This window comes from Cupressus sempervirens, chromosome 1 (assembly GCF_028749045.1).
Source record: "Cupressus sempervirens isolate cs-2001-9-10 chromosome 1, ASM2874904v1, whole genome shotgun sequence".
Taxonomy (NCBI): domain Eukaryota; kingdom Viridiplantae; phylum Streptophyta; class Pinopsida; order Cupressales; family Cupressaceae; genus Cupressus; species Cupressus sempervirens.
In genome coordinates, this window is record NC_143118.1 from 237,895,991 (window position 1) to 237,910,167 (window position 14,177).

Consider the following 14,177-nt stretch of genomic DNA (forward strand, 5'->3'; position numbering starts at 1 on the left):
TACTTGTACTAGATTTTTGGAGGCATCATTTTTGATGGCCGAGAAAAATATGATTCCTTTAAAATTGCCTAATCTTCTAGGTACTTTAAAATTGTAATTATTTAGAGTATAGTTGTAGTTTACTTTTTCATAAGTCAGTTTTGACTAATGATGTGGTGATGATTTTGTAGGAATTGATCTTTTTTATGAAACCTTTTATGATTTAACATTGAAGATATTTGGGCCTACATTACGTAAAAGGTACGTAGCTTGAAATAATTGGTTGCTAAATTTTTCCGTTCATCCTTGAACTAATTGTTTAATCTAACAATTTTTTTTTTGTTAAAAGTTGGACTAACCAAGCCCTTGAATTAATAGATCATCTCATAAAAACTATGGAGGAGTTCTTTGGTCTTAATATTTTGAATAGAGTCCAACCTCTAAAAAAATCTTGCAAACATCTAAAGTCTATGAGAGACTAGTATAGAAGGGCTCTAAAGCTCAACCCAAAGTATGAGCATCCTATGGTGTCACAGCTAGAGTAGAATGAAATCATTGAAGATGCAAAAGAGAAGAGACTAAGGGATAAATGAATTAACCCACCACCCAAAAAAATAACTATGTGTCTCATAAACTTCAATCACATTTTTTTTCTCAAGAATGCTGATTTACTATATTCTTCATACAATGAGAATCACACAATCAATGTATTCTTCATTCTGAATTTGCACAGTATTTACTAACTAACAGTGAGTAGTGAGGCTTTTTCCATTACATGTTATTTATAAGAAGGTTAGTGCGTTGTCCTAAAAGAAGTGGCATGATGAACATATGCAAATACAATGGGAGGAGGTTAGAGAAAACTTCAGTGCAACATATTTTCTACCACAACTACAAATCATTTTGAAGGAAATGCATTCTTATGTTTTGTCTTTGTCTTTTCAACATACTATCAGCTCATCCCAATGTGAAGTGATGGAAGCCATTAATATATTTGTTACAAGAAAAAAATAGAATTTCCTTCATCAATGTTCAGGAATTAGCTAAAAATATTTCTCTAATCTATATGCATCAAACTTTGCACTAACTCAGCCTGTATATATATTATTTGCATTTATCTCCATCTATGACAATATACAATCATATGCATTTATATAGACAAGATACAATCATTCCTTGCATTTATCTCCATCTAACTAGTAGCACAAAATAGAAGATTCAAATTCTCATAGCAAAGTATTTAATTCATGATGTGTTGAAAGACTAGACTATAATTTCTGTTGTATTTTTAAATTCATTTCTCCATCTACTTTCTTGGCATTTGTAGACTTATAGGAAAGTTTAGCACAAATGTTTGAGGATTTTATTGAGTGTAAATTATTATTATTCTTATTATATTAGTGTAATATAATAGATAGTTAATAAGATGATGGATATTCACTTCCAATAACTAAGCCAACCTATTTATGCATACTTTAGTAAAACCTATTTAAAGTATTTAATTTTATTTTCTAATTTGTCTTCTCAATATTAAATTTCATGTCTTTCACCCTTTCTAAAAAAATTGCTAAGAATTAGCAACATAAATAATTAATATTCTAAGAATAGTGATTAATATATCTTACCATGGCTCAAACAATGCATTTTTTTGGTGGTATTGAAACATGAGCAACATATATTTTAGTATTAACAATCTAAACTTGCATCTAAATATATTATGCTATAGTGCCTCTCCTATTGGACTTTTGTAAGTCATCTTGATGGATGCAACCTTGTTGATCTCTCCTTGAGAAGGGATCATGATTATGACCATGAGTGGTCTACACCATTTAGGTGATTGGATTTATGTTCTGTATTAGTTTCTTTGATTATTCTTTGGCTAATTTATGAGATTATGATGTGATTTTTGGTTCAATAAGGTCTGTGCTAGTGGTTGCCAGGATCAATGTGGTATCATGAGGTTGTTCCGTGATTACCATGAGATGCATGCAGAGATTGCACCGTGTACTATTACCATGTCACACGAGACTAGGTTCTTATAACAGTGGTTAGTCATGTTTATGACTGTGTTCACTTATGTGTTTTAAGTGCCTTTTTCTGTTGTTGAAAAAACCATTATTAAATGCTTAAATAATTAGAAATAGACGGTCCATGTTGAGTTCATTGGTTATGTGCTGCGGATATTATATTTTGATCTGAGAGACATTTGTTACTTATGTTATGTTTTACATTTAAGATGACTTGAGGGTTGGATGTTATACTTTGATTTCATTATCATAGATATTAGACTACTATGCTACTCAATTGATCATATTGCATGATGATGCCATTTTGAGATGACAATGTGTTTTATGATGATATCTAGTTATCTGGTATTTGGACATATCTTTGATTTTGTTATGTGATGGATTTGATGCTATGGTTATTGACTTCATTCCTCTATTGTTATGCTTTATGTGAACATGAGTGATGTAAATAGATTATTTTAGTATAATTAAATAAATGGTTAAATTAGGTGATTTAATGCATTTATTGCTTTGGCTATGCTATTATATACAATTGCACTTGATCACGTTGTTTAGTGTATATGATTTATATCCTTGACAGTGGCATATGGAGTTAGTGATTTAGCCATTAACATTTTACCAATGTCATCCCTGTATGGTCGAAGTATCCTTATTTTAATTGTTTAATTAATCCTTTCAATGATTATTAAATCTAAACTCATTTTTATTATGTGATTAGACTAGTAAGCATGTTTGTGCGTGTAGAGGTTTGCATTATCATGAAAGTTGTTAAGGAAATTTCTATGTTTTTGGGTTTTTGGGCTTTTAATTTATTTATTTTAATTTCTAGCAGCTTTGCCATAGATGAATTCCTATTACTAGGAATAGCCTATTTTTGTTTGGGTTGATTCGGGGTTTAACTAGGTTGGCTGGTTATTTGCCCAAATTGATTATTCACTCGAAAAGTGAATAAGTATCCAAAAAGGAATTTAATTCCTCACTACTCACTTTTGAATTAGAAATTTTGAGAGTAAAACTCAAAATCCTCTTCATGAGGATTTACTGTTTTGTTCGTTGTGGGAGCTATGAGTGTGAGATCGTCACAAGATCAAGCTTGTTGGATCCAGCTTATGGAGACCTTGGATTGACATGAATTTTGGCCACTTCTGTAGGCTTTTTATTTTATGGTTCAAATTTCCATTATGCCCCTTTTGGTTGTGAGGTAGGGCTCTCCCACTTTATTGTTTCTGTTCCGTTTCAACTTCTGATTTTGGAAGTTGTTTGTTAGGAGGCCGAGAACTAGTGTTCCCCTCTATTTTTGTATGCTAGCTCTACCTAGTTGGGCTGATATGAGAATTTTCCTATTTTTCAAGTTGAGGATTTGGGGTTTTGCATCATTATACTGGCCGCTTTCACATATGAACTCCAAATCTAGAACAAATGGGTTTTAATTTTGAAGTTTTTTGAGTTTTGAGGTTTTTTGCCTCAGTTTGTGTGCCACCCAATTTTCCTAGGTTTTCTTGGCATGATGTTGATCATGGACTTGGATTATTTGTAGGATGTTAGTTAGACCATTATTTCACTTTTATGTTTGCATTGGAATGTGTCCCACATCCATATTCCCAACTTTGTGTTTGGTTGAGTGATTTTATACCTGTTGTTATGGTTTCTTTTGGACCTTTGTTCTTGTTTCGTGGACACTAGGATTCATGTAGAATCCATACTCTTAGATTAAGGTTGGTTGAGTGATTTCATGATGTTTGGTCTTATTGCATCACTAGGATTCATGTAGAATCCATACTCCTAGATTGAGGTTGGTTGAGTGATTTCCTGATGTATGGTTTTATTGTTCTTGGGATTCATGTAGAATCCATCCTCCTGAGTTTGTTTTCAGTGGAGAGATATTTTTCTTATGTTCTCATCCAATATTTGTGTTATGATCTGCATGATAGTGGTACATTGCACATGAGTACGCGTGTGTACATTTTTCGGATGACTTGCGAGTCTCAATCTTTTGTGGTACTTCCAGAAGTTATGATCACTATGGTTAGGTTGAGAATTTGCATGCCTACGATAACTCATTGTTGGATGAGCATGGGTAGGGTAGGGTAGCATATGGAGGGGGCTTCTATCTCATAGCCTAGTGATCATGGTGCCATAGGTTGGTAGAGGGGGCTTTAATTAAGTGATAATTAAATAAAATGTGTGAGTGCTAATAAAACTTAAGATAATAAAATGGTTCATAATGTGCTCCTTCTGTTGGGAAGTCTGAGCTGCCAATATTAGTTTGGGCTTGTCGATGCCAAGTGACTCTCCATGATGTCAGCCCCTACTCAGTAGCCATTGAGTGTTTGACCAAGATCTATAGTCTATGTATTATTTATGTTTTTTAGTCATCATACTGCCTAGCGTGAGTGTTAGCCATGGATATTGTGTTTTTTGTGTGTTTGTGGTTGGATCATTATCTCCATTAGCACACTGGGTGTGGACCTATGGGTTCCAAGTGGTTGGGAGGTATAGCTACTTATACCACTGCTGGGAACCAGTGTATAGAGACAATCTTTTGTCCCAGTGCAAATGTTGCTAGGATTTTTCTCTTGATACTTCAAGTTCTAGAGTATGATTTCTTATGATTTATGCTTACATTGGAATGCTTGGATATCATGTTTAGATGATGTTAGTCTATTTGATGCATTCCCATATTATGATGTTAGTCTATTTGATGCATTCTCATATTATGATGTTTAGCATATGATTAGATGATGTTAATTACTTTATTAGCATATCTATTGCTTATTGGTTTAACATGTTAGATTTTCTATTCGTATGATGTTAGCATATGCTAGATGATTTGGTTGATCTATTGGATTATCTAATGCTTTACTTTTAGAATGTTAGATTTCCTTAATCTTATGTTGTAGCACATTTTAGTAGTGACATCCTCATAAGATAACATCGATGATTTGGTTAGTAGTTTAGGATGTTATGTGTAGGGGATGACTAGGATCCATGATGGTCTTATGATGCTATTGACGGTTCGGAGGAATCACTTACTTAGTTTGGTTGTTCAATTATTGCAATGATTTTTTTTGTACACTGCGATGTTACTTTCAATATGTTCTTATACTGCTATGGTTTAGATGGATAGATTTTCCTCTTTCTTGTTTCATGGCATCTTTTTGTTCATGCACTCAAGTGTTTGGTCCTCAATTTATGTGGATCCGGTACTCCCCAGTGTGGAGGAAATTTATTTCCTATCTTTTTCCATTTATGTTTCTGATTTGTTGATTTGTGTCCTCATGTAAAATTGTAATTTCCCATATGAGAATATAATTGTTTGTGTGGTAAGATGGGTTTCCTCACACAATATTGGTGAATCTTTGCACAAAACCCCACACTAGTGTAGTGCTTTTGACTATTGATCCCAAAATTTTCTTCCATGAGATATTGTTTCCTCACATGGCTTTGTGTACTTTCTCATGCGAAGAGGTTCTTCCTCACACGAGACCGTTAGTTGTTATCCTCTTGAACAAAAATAGGGGGCCTCTCTACTGTTCTTCAAGGAATGCAACTTGGACTTTTGAGTACCCTTTAGGATTGCTTGTGGGTCCATGTATTTTTAGATCAGAGATTTTGTGTTTTGATGTTATCTTTGGTTTTTGTTGTTGAGTTTGTGTGTGTCAGTTCGGTAGTGGCATTTGGAAATGTGTTGGTTGTCAAGATTGTAGTTAAGTCTTTCGTTTCAATCTTTGTGATCCCTGTATGATGTTGACATGTGCATTCAAACTTGTAACAAAAATCTTGGCTTGTATTGAATCCTTGTTCCAAGGATCTCCATGCGAGGCATTACATCTAGTATCAAAGCCCATGTTTAAACATTGGGATCTCTATGTATATATTTCCCATATGGTTGTTGTTGCATTGTGTGAGTGTGAGTGTCTTGGTGAGAGCTCATGATCTTTGTTGCTTTAGTATCTACTTGGGATGGACTTTCTTGTCCAGTAGATGTGACTGGAGCACTGTGAGAAGAAGGAAGTGAGTCTTCCTGGTTTTGTTAGTGGAATTGATGTGCCTTGTTGGTTGGTTGCATGTGTGTGACCCTTTTGGATGGAACCATTGATTGGTGTCCATGTGTTAGCCTTGAGTGCCTCTTTTTAACCTGTAATGCCATGCCAAGGGATCCAAAGAATTAACCTAGAGTTTCACTAAGTTTGGTAGCATTTAAAAAAAAAAAAAACCATGAAAGTAAATACCACATATAACTTATGAACAATGATGGAAGCAATGGTAATGTCCATCTAAAATTAAACATAACATACGTAATAGATTACATTCTTTAAGATCCCTTAACGTTGAAATACATCTAGAAACATCTAACATATATGAATCCATCTAGTACAACATCCATATGAAATAATAATGATAAGTCCAATGTTTAATCATTACATTTCAAATGCTCAATCATCCACTATACATGTCACAGGGTATGACAAGCTCAAAAGAATATACATACATAGAATAAGGTATATCTTCCTATTCTAATCCATGATACACCAAAGTAAAGATAGTCACATGATATACATGATACATCATCATAGAAGACAAATACATCCATCATAAAGATCAACATAATAAACTAAGTGCACGGTTCCTCCCAACCATTAATAGCATCATTAGACCATCGTGGATCCTAGCCATCCCTCTGTGCGTAACATTCCAAATCATCGAAGAGATCATCGGTATTAACTTAGTAGGAATGTCACTCCTAACATATACAACATCATATGTAGAAAGTAATCTAACATGCAAATATAAGCATAAGATAACATCATCTAACATATGATAATCATCAATGAAAAGGATACATATCCACCATCATGAAGGACACATCAGTCACGATGTCTCAATGAATCTCAAATGATAAGAGTGGAAAATACCCACCCGACTGCGTGGTACCTAAGTGGTCCACTCCCACCATGCTGAGGAGATAATTCTCAAGTCCCAAATCAGCTATCAAAATCACATAGCACAAATCTCTATAAGTCTAGGAATCCTAAAAGTATACTAACTCAAAGGTTCCAAACACAAAATCTGACATCTAATCCCAGAGGCACACAATGACATGTAGGAACCTACTATGTAAGCGGGAAAGTGTCATTGCAATTATCACGTATAAGTTACCCTGGCAGTTAGCTAAACTCCATGGGTCAAAAATAATTTCATGTGACCACTAGTATCCTCTTATACTGACGAGGCATACTACGAAATGCAAGGTCACAACCATGCATCTCACTACTCCCATCCTAGCTTGTACAAGCACTAAAGGCATGGGAGAGAACAAAACTCTTATCTTTTTAGGTTCATTCAGTTAGTATTAGGTGTGAATGTTATCACTTATTAATCCAACTTACAATGAGTTACCTTGGCAGCCTCTTAGGGCCCTGGCCCCCATTGCAAGCCACTTCCTGTCACTACATGCAGATATCCTACCCTAATGCTCATGGAATCATAAATCTGAAAATCACAAAAGATAATCCATAATAAAATTATCAAATATGCATAAAAGCATCAAATCTCCATGAGCAAACATCCATAAAAAATCATGAACACAACAGCTCTCTATTGGCAACTGAAGTATCACTGATAATCAAAGTATCCAATGGTTCTCAATAACCAAAATATATCTCAATCATACTGATCGAAGACTCCAAAAATGGTTGAGTCAAACATGTCACAACATGACATCATCAAGAATAAATTCACATCACAGTCCCATCACGGCGACTAGAAAATAACCAAGGATAACTGATCGATGACCAAAAATAATGGTTAAGTCAAGTGTCTCATACATAAGAATCTCAACTCTAAAAATCAGTAATCACATCCAATACATAGAGCATTCCATCACGTAACCATGGTTGGGTTTATAAAGATCGAGATTAAACATCATCATGACATCACAATCACATAACCCCCTCAAGCCTCTGGTAGACGTCCTATAACTGGTCAACACTAGTCAACCCAAAACCCAAAACAATAGCATAACGAATACACAATGTAAACACATGTTTTGGTTTTGCTTTATTTACAAACTTGAGTTTAAATGCAAAAGTCTTGGTTTACGTTTCCAAGTTTGGAGAAAGAATTTGGAGGAACATTTATACGTTTTTGAATGAATAGAAATCCATTCTTCAATTATAATTTTAATCCAAACATCCTCCATCAATCTAAATTTAATATACTTAATTAAAAAATTAATTTAAACCATGAGCCTTTGATATAAATCAATTATCAGTTATACAATTATAAAACAAATTATTAATAATCATATTTACATATTATATACATACTTATATATATATTTATATTAAAATATATACATATAAATACATATATGAATATATAAATTATTTTATCATTAAACAAAATCGAATTAACAAATTTGATTAATGCCAAAATTTTTAATAACAATTAAAATCAAATATGGCAAACATTTTACAAATAACATTATAAAATCGGATGCAATATTTTATATAAACAAACGTTGCATCAAACAATATGTAAGCCACGACACGCATGCAGGTACCCTGCAGTTGTAGGGCCTGTGACAGTAGCGGGTACGTGGTACCTGCTAACGTCGCAATTCTTGTGACCGCAAGTACCCCGCTTTGAACAAGCGCGGGTGCATAGGCATCCGTCCCCTTTGCGCATACGTTTTTATTATATATTTTTTTAATAACGTTTTCTCATAAAAACATTTCCATGCGATATGGCATTTTATTAATATGAAACTTCTATCGTGATTTGGCATTCGATTATTAAATAAACAAATACATATATGTATATATATACATAGGTATGTATATATATAAGGATATATATTTGTATGTATATATATGTGTGTGTGTGTGTGTGTGTATATATATATATACACACACACACACACACACACACACACATGCAAAGTTTTCTAATTTCATAGCACATGAACATGTATATATCTGTGTGTGTGTGTGTGTGTGTGTGTATGTGTGTGCAAATAAACAATTTATTTAGAAATTCTAATTTTCAGAATTTTCCTATAAACTTTTGATCTCAAATTTATCCAATAAATAATCTAATGGGTTTGGCTATGAATTTAAACCCTAGCCCCGTGTTCTTTTCAGATTTATGCATATAGAATTCTCAAATAAATTAAACTACCCACATAAAGAATGCATACAATAAAAAAAAATGAAATTCCTCAGAAGACATATGGAAGACATGAAGAAGACAGGGAATGCATGATGCAGAAATAGCATAAGTAAAATCACAAGAATCTACCCAAATTCTGATGCTATAACACTCTTCCTCAGAAAACCCGTAGAGCAAGCTCCTCCCTTCTTCAGAGTTCTCGAGTCCTCCAATGCTCCAATTGCACTCCAACCGCTATGTCTAAGCCTCTATGAATGCCTGAATATAAAGAGTTTTCAGGAAACATCTATAATGCTTCTAGAAACAGCCGGAAGGTGTCACCAACTAAGCATGAGTCTTTTCCAACCTTCAAGATGAGGCATAGGGTTGTAGACACCATGTGCTTAATTGATGCACTAACCCCCGTGTTGTTGACACTTGAGAAATAGAAAAGTGCGTTAACTCCCATGCAAGCTTATAACTCCAATTCACTTTTTATATAGTTTCTATTTAAATATTTATAACTTCCATTTTAATCTTTATAACTTTCATTATAATTATTTATTTATTACTTTATTATTATTTTATTATTATTATTAATTTTTAATTTCTAATTTTCTTTTATTTAATTCTTTTTCCTCAATTAATTCTCATTTAATTAATTATAATCAAAATATACAATAACATGATATTTTATATTAATTTTTTCAAATAATTAATTTATTAAGACTTAATTAATATAAAATTCACCATAGACCTCCAAAATAAAATATGAAAACCCATCGTAGAGCAATTCACACAAAATCAGTCTAAAGGGTTAAAAATCATGAATCATGTCATCCAACACATTCGGTGGGTAAAATATCCAGATACTTGTCCTACCTCACTAGGACAATTGGCTTAAGAGTTTGGGATTTGGACTTGAGAATTTATCTCCCTTCTCTTATCATTGAGATAGTATAATAGGGTATGCTCATCCTGGCAATTCAGGGAAGTCGATACCCAGTACCTGCAACTTGCAAAAAAACCATGCATGTACATACAATATATATAATGCTAAGCTAAACAGACAATGGCAGGAAGTGGTGCATTGTGTAGATCCCGACTAAGCAGGTGACTACGACTCCCTTCCTTAACCACATCAGAAATGCCATATAATATGAACAAACACGCACACCATACACATGCAAGTATGGGGTAAGTATCCATAATAAAACACATGAGATAATAAACCATCTAACTAATCATCAACAATAACTGAAAACAATGTAATGATCATCATGCGTACATGAAAAATAAAGTCTAAATGATCTCATCATATAACCACTGAATCCATAACATAATGTCTGATAATCTGAAACCACTAATCCATCAACATAAAACTAGTCTATCATAATCTGATAATAATAGCAACAATATGTCCATAAAGATGTGAACAAGGGTAGGCACTACATCCACCCCCCCTTGGGTTAGGCTTACTCCTAGAAGCCTACAAACAGGTAGGGATATAACTCCCTCAATCTAGCTACATCCTCCCATGTAGCTGAAGAATCATCAGTAGGGTCCCATTGGACCCTTACTCGCTCAATGGTTTGACCCATGAGGGTCAACTCCCGCTACTCCAGAATACGAACTGGCTCCAAAGCCAGCTGCTCGTCCTCTACCTGCAACACATTCCAATTAAGAACATGTACAATATCAAGAATATACTGCCAAAGCACTGAAACATGGAAAACATCATGAATGCAAGCTAGGCCAGGCGGTAGGGTAAGGTAGTAAGCAACCGATCCAATCCTCTCTAAAATCTCGAATGGTCCCACAAAGTGAGGTGCTAGCTTAGAACCCTTTTCGTACCAGATTGGACTCTTTCATGGAGGCACTCTCAAGAAAACCTTATCTCCCACAACAAACTATTTATCAATCCTATGAGCATCGGCATACTTCTTTTGCCTATCCTGTGTCGTAGTCAAGTGCTCACGGATACACACTACCTGTTGCTCCATATCATGAAGCATCTCAGGAATCAACAGGATGTGATCCTCAAGATTGTCCCAACTCAATGGTGTATGACAAGGACATCCATATAATGCCTGAAATGGTGCCATGCCAATAGAACTATGATACCCATTGTTGTAAACAAACTCTACCAGGTAGAGATAATCCTCCCAATGTGTCTGCCTATCCATCACATACATCCATAACAGATCCTCCAAAACCTAATTCACCCTCTTTGTCTAACCATCAGTCTCTGGATGATATGCTGAACTGAAGTTTAACTGCACTCCAAGCTCATGCTGCAACGATGTCCAGAATGCAGATGTGAATACAGGATCCCTGTTAGAAATGATCTTTCTAGGAATACCATGTAATATCACAATGTCACACATAAAGACATTAGCTACAGAAGCTGCTGTGTAGGAAGACCTAATCGGTGAAAAATGCGCCACCTTAGTCAACCGATCAATGGTGACCATGATAGCATCATGACGTCGAACTGTCATAGGTAATCCTACAATGAAGTCCATGGAGATGATATCCCACTTCCAAGAGGGAATGAGATTAGGCTGCAAAAGTCTAGTTGGGTGCTGATGTTCTGCCTTAACTCTTTGACACTCAAGGCACCTAGCCACAAAGTCAGCAATATCTTGCTTCATCCCAGACCAAAAGAACAAACGTCTCAAATCAGCATGCATCTTCTTGACACCTGGATGTGCTGAGTAAGGTGTACGATGGGATTCTACCAGTATCAAGGTGTGAAGCTCATCTAAAAATGGCACATATATCCTTCCCAGATGTCTTAAAAGACCATCTGATTCTCGAACGTAACCTGCAAACTTTCCTTCCAAAGATTTCCCTGAATTTATCTCTCTGCACACTTCCTGATACCAGGAATCCGTAGAAAGTGCCTAAAGAATCTAACTCCTCAAATCCACACTAAGGGTCATCAATGATACCACATGTTTCTTGTGACTCAAAGCATCCACCACCACATTCTCCTTACCTTGAATGTACTTAACCTCAAAATCATATTCGCATAGAAACTCCATCAATCACTTCTGGTGAGCATTCAAATTAGGCTGAGTAAAAATGTGCTGTAGACTACGATGATCGCTGTGTAGCTCAAATCTATGCCCCAATAAGAAATGTCTCCATTTAGTCAAAGCATGAACTACTACTTCTAACTCAAGATCATGTGTAGGATAATTTAACTCATGATCCTTGAGCTTGCGTGATTCATACGCAATCACCTGTCCATTCTGCATCAACACTGCCCCAATCTCTTTAAGAGAAGCATCTGTACACACCATGATATCACCTATTGGATTAGGTACAGCTAAAATCAGTGCACTGGTCAAAAGCTTCTTGAGCTTCTGAAAAGCTTCCTCACATTTCTCTGTCCACACGAACTTCTTTCCTTTCCTTTGAAGAGAAGTGATAGGATGTGCTATCTTAGAGAAGTTCTGGACAAATCTGTGATAATAACTAGCTAAACCCATGAAACTACAAATCTCTGACACATTAGTCGGTGTAGGCCAATCTATTATCACCTGAATCTTTGTCCACTGAAATACCATCACCTGAAATAACATGCCCTAAATATTGAATCTCCGATTTGAAGAATTCGCACTTAGCTGCATTGGCATAAAGCTGATTGTCCCTCAAACACTGCAATACCAACCGCAGGTGTTCCTCATGCTCCTTTTGAGTCCTAGAATATATCAATATGTCGTCAAGAAACATGAGTACAAACCTATCCAGATAAGATCAGAACACACCATTCATCAAACTCATGAACACCGATGGAGCATTAGTCAACCCAAAAGGTACCACTGTGAACTCATAATGCCCATAGCGAGTTCGAAAAGCGGTCTTGTGAATATCTGCTTCCTTAATGCGAAGCTGGTGGTATCCTGACTTAAGATCAATCTTGGAGAATACTGTAGCTCCCTTGATCTGATTGAATAAGTCATCAATCCTGGGTAAAGGATAGGCTCCGCTCCAAGAATCAGATCAATACTAAAATCAATGTCCCTCTTTAGAGGCATGCCTGGAACGTCACTTGGAAAGACATCTGCGTACTCCTGCAAAATCGGGTGATCTAAAATCCCCCTCATGGAATCTACCTCATCAAGATAATTTACCATAACAGCAAATATCTGACATCCCTTATGGAAACTTCACTTCAATTGCATAGCAGAAATCATCTACAGAGATATAGGCCTCGATATCCCAACTATCTACACATCATTCCCTTGGTCATCTTGGCACATAATAATCTCCTTCCTACAATCTATATTGGCTCTATGAGATCCAAGCCAATCCATGCCTAAAACTACATCATAGGAACCAAGGGGTATGACTTGAAGATCCACTATAGTATCAAAGCTTCCTAAGCTAAGCCCACACTTATGAACTACAGAATCTATGGAGACCTTAATGCCTGAGGCTAGTTCCACTTGCCAACCATGACCTTGCTTCACCGCATCCAACTTACACTTAGAAACTATAGATGGTGAAATAAATGAATATGTAGCTCCTGAATCAAACAATACTGCAAGAGATATACCTCTAATAGCATTTGTGGTCTCAACCACCGTTCCTTGATGATCTGCTTGACACTGATCAACTGCTGCAAAAACTCTATGAGCTCTACCTGCATCACCCACTATAGGCTCTGAAATTGTAGGTCTAGGTCATGAAAACTAAGGTGCTTGCTGAGGAAACTGAGCTACATAATGTCCAATTTGACCACATGAAAAACATTTCGTATTTCTGCCAGAACCTCTTCCCATAGGTGGTACATTTGATTGCTGACGATTGTTCCTGCTCACAAAAGATTGGCTACTTTGAGTTCGCCGATTGGACTGATTCTATTTATTGTGTTGAGCATTGTGATTGTTCTTGGTGTTAGAACCTTTTCCACCACCTTGAGCTTGAGAATTTGAGCCCTTCTGTTATTGTGTCTGCTAAGACTGCTGCTAATACTGTTTCTCCTTAGAGAAAGAAAAATTCTCGTTA